Source organism: Watersipora subatra, chromosome 3 (genome assembly GCF_963576615.1).
Source record: "Watersipora subatra chromosome 3, tzWatSuba1.1, whole genome shotgun sequence".
In the NCBI taxonomy this organism is placed as follows: domain Eukaryota; kingdom Metazoa; phylum Bryozoa; class Gymnolaemata; order Cheilostomatida; family Watersiporidae; genus Watersipora; species Watersipora subatra.
Window position 1 is genome coordinate 72,039,108 of NC_088710.1, and position 4,370 is coordinate 72,043,477.

The following is a 4,370-nucleotide window of genomic DNA, read 5'->3' on the forward strand; positions in this document are numbered from 1 at the left end:
TAAAACTTCATTATGATATATTTACAATGCGTACTAAATACTCACTTTTTCCAATAAATTCTTGTAATGTATACACATGTTGCCCAGAAGTATACGCAGACTTGTGAGAATGTGCTTCTAATATTCATGTAACTGACCTGTCATAATTATTAGCAATGTTTGTAGTATTTAGAGAAGGCAGCTATTGCTTGGAAGAAAGGTGAAGAAATGCCACAAATGATTTCAAACGGTTTATTTGATCAATGAAATAAAAACTAAAACTGTCTAGCAAATAAATCACTCACTGCTCAAGTGATTGGTACAAGATAACTCGGGTTGCAGGTTTTGCGTTTGGAATGAAAGTGCAATGAAACCATGTTGTACTTCTGTTAGATTATTATGAATCAATGTTAAAGAAAGGAAGGGCTGCAGCAAAACCATTTTTTTCTGTGTTCATAATTGGTTAGGCTTTCTTTTTGCCAACTCCAAAATCACAATTTATTTTGTGACAAAAAGCCATAATAGCCAAATGAGGTGCGAGTTTGTGCTAAACAGTTCGTATGAATGTGTTATTCAATTTTGTGCTTATAGGTGTCAATTATAACTGTAGTGAAAACACTGTTAGATAATAAAACAGCCAAAGTAAATTCAGTGTAAATTATTAAATGGTGTACTGCCTTGCGTCTTTTCCGTGATTTTCTAGTAAAAGTTTTTTTAGGCTATAGCGCTACATAGACTTAGATAAAAGGGTTTAATTAGCATATTGATAACTCTTTAAATGCATATTTGATTTTCGTATGCTAATTAAGTAGCGTAGACATTGTTTCAGAGCACTTAACCTCCCTTTACACTACTCTTTCCTTGCTGCAGCTCCTAATCATGCTCTCGTTGGAATTGAATCACTCAAGTACATATATAAGATGAGTCATCTTTCTTTCAAAGCTCTTTCAGCGCTTAGCTTACCAATAGTGCTATATAACCATATATATAAAGATGGTGGAGCCATACAGGTATATACTTATATATGTATGCGTATATAAACATATATATGTATGCGTATATAAGAAAGAAGAAGGCAAAATAAAGACGACGACATTCGCTTCGCCTGAAAAATGGCTCGGTTAATCTTCCCAAAATTATGGCGAGCCATAAATTTGAAAAATACAACGCCAGCCTCTATTTGAATGCCACCTCCAATTGACCGCCACTATAAAAGAAGGCTTGAAAAATAGAGCGCCACGGCGCTCAATTAGAGGTTTTACGGTATATATATGTATGTATATCTATATATAAAGTTGTATATATGTATATATGTATATATATATACATGTATATATAATCAATAAAACAAACTATAACTTTAGATAAAACACTTGATTAGTTTCATGCTTGGTAAGAGCAATCTTCTGAAGATTGCTTTTACCAAGCATGAAACTAATAGTAATCAAGTGTTTTATCTGAAGTTATAGTCTGTTTTATTTTAACTTGCTCTGATTTTATCATTGAGCACTCTGCTCGGACCTTATGCTTTTACTCATGTATATATATTTATATACATGTATATATGCAGTAATATACACAACCGTAGCGAGTATATACATCAGTATATACTTAGCAGTAATAGTAACAAGTATATACAACAGTAAGCGATATATATCACTTACTGTTGTGTATACAAACCTTGTGAAGCTATCTCTTACTGATGTATTAAGACATTGATGAAAGCATGAAATTGGCGAATTGTCTCAAATGGATAAGTTGAGTGCACATTCTGCTAGCCTCTAGTAAATATGTAGTAAGAATCCTAATGGATATTAAATTGATTTAAAAGTAAAGCCATAATCGCTGTCGTGCTGTGATACAAGCCAAATTAGACCTGCACTCATCCATTGCATGTTTTCCAGAAGCCAGTCTGGTAGTCATCAGACCAAAGTCAGTGTTAAGCTGACCTCCAGAAACAGCTCAGTTTTACAAAACACCAAACCTCTGTTGTGACTACTACATAGCATTTCATCACCTTTGTTTTATTACTTGACAATTCCATGAGAATCGTTACTTGAGGTTTTTTCACCTCATTGAAGGCTTTAGAGGGCGGTACATACATGCAACAGTATGCTCCTCTCATTCTGAATCATTTAATTAAGTTCATAGTTGTCACTTTCTACCGTAGTATCTCGCCCCCAGACATTGTGGTTATTCCACCTTTTCCTCCTGACATTGTTCGCTGGTCACACCCATGTAACGGGTGACAGTGTTAATACGTAAGCCTTATTATCAGCATAACAATTAGCAGTTAATTGCCTTGTCCTGTGAAGAATTTACTTATTCTATGATATCAGCGAGGTCAAGCGAGGTCACACGCAATACAATTAAGAACCAGTATCTGAAAGCTTTTCTAAAATTCAGTGCAAATACATGTATATAGGAAATTTCAATTTTAAATGAATATTTAGATATTCCCATGAAAAACCTTTAACCAAGAGCCACGCATAAGCTGACAGCACTGGCTCTATTAGAACAACCTTAACTTGTTCCTATCAAAATAATGACACCTGATGCAAGTATCAACCCATGTGTCTATTGTACACACTCTGCATACCTAGACATTCATATTGTCATTGATTTCTCTTTAGATGTCATGGCAAATATTGGCATCTCTCATTCCGATCTCTTCTGATTACTAGATGTTTCAACATTTCTATCTTCTGTAAGAAGGCCTTACATCAGTAGTTGCGCCTCTAGCCTGTCCATATTGACTTCCAATATCATTCGTTTATATCTAACATGGGTCACATGACTGGCACATCCTAGTACATGGCCTTTAAATTGTCTCCACCTGTATTAACATACAATAAAGACTGAAGGTAGGTAATAGGTAGCTCAAGGATTGCTGCAGTGTACTATCATAGCCAGTACCTTATCGATCTGCTGATGCTGTTTATAAGTGAACGAGTGTTCAAATCAGTCGTACTCTAACTGCTGCCGCTGCCCTAGGCCATTCTTATTCACATCGACAAGCATCGTTTATAATAGCGATCAGAAAGGAAACACCCGATAGGATTTTTTCCAGTAAGTTCAATAGTGTGGTCCTTCGTCAGCTGCACATCCGCTTTGCCCCCGCTTAGAATGTGCTAAATGTTTATAAACACTGAATCACATGCTATTGTTGTTATTATTATTGTTGTTTATTTTATCTATTTTATTTACATTGTCTTTCTTTTTTGACAACCTTTTTTGATACGATTGTAATTTAAAAAATTAAGCGAAAGATTTGAAGAATGTAAAACTAGCGTGTTGCATTTGAATACAAATTAGTGACAACACTAACTTCCCTAGATGTTAAAAAGCTATTCTCCAAGGGGGTTATATTAACAAGACACCTGTAGCGGAGTGTCATAATCTTTAATGGTCTGTTTAAATTTCTTTTAAACTGCTTTGTCCGCTTGCATTCCTCAATTGTCAATTCATAATCCCTTATCTTGGGAGGATCGTGGAATAATTATTTCTCTCTTGCAATTGAACCAATAGCAAGCACTCTCTTGCAATTGAACCAATAGCAAGCACGGTTTCCTTCCTCTTAACCATTGACAAGCTATATCTTTCACAATCAAATCAACAATCTACACTTCATTAGAGTCTTCTTATATTTTTGTATGTCAATTTAGTTCATTGAATTGCTATTGTCATCTCATCAATAAGTTATACCTAAGTGCAACGCTTGAAGTGACCTTGTAACTATGGGCAAGAATTTAGTTTAGGACGATATAACACACGCAAACCTTGAATCGATTACGTTTCCTTATAGAGCTGCATATACATGCACGTTAATGTAACCCTTGGCTCTACTATTAAAACACTTTTTTGTAAACTTATCTCCCGCTATCAATTCCATGATCACACAGCTGCGTACTCAGCTAGAGCAGTTCCATGCCTCGTTACTTCATCTTTTTAATTTTGCATTTTTTAAATGTTTGATGAAATGTATTTTAAAAGCTTACAATTTAAAAAGACTTTCAAATAAAGATCACAGATCGGGCCAAGGTAGGTAGGCTTATTACCTTTAGGACTAGAGTCTAATGAACTAGCACTAAAATCTTAGTACTTGACTCTCTAGAAGGTGATATAGTGTAATCAAGTTTTATAATTTGTTATGTTATAAAAAACAACAATGCCTTGCGCGTTATCGCCATCTTTACTAGTGTCTGTCTGACTCCTTATCGGCAACCCAAGATCTTTGAGTTGCAACTAGAGATGCTCTTTTACAGCTGTACCTAAGCTATAAAATTGCAATGCTTGTTATTTTGTGATTTTTTTCTGTCTAACTCCTTGCTATTGTTTGGTAGGTCAACTTGCCGCTAATGGATCGTGAGAGTTTTGCTTGTCTGAGTATT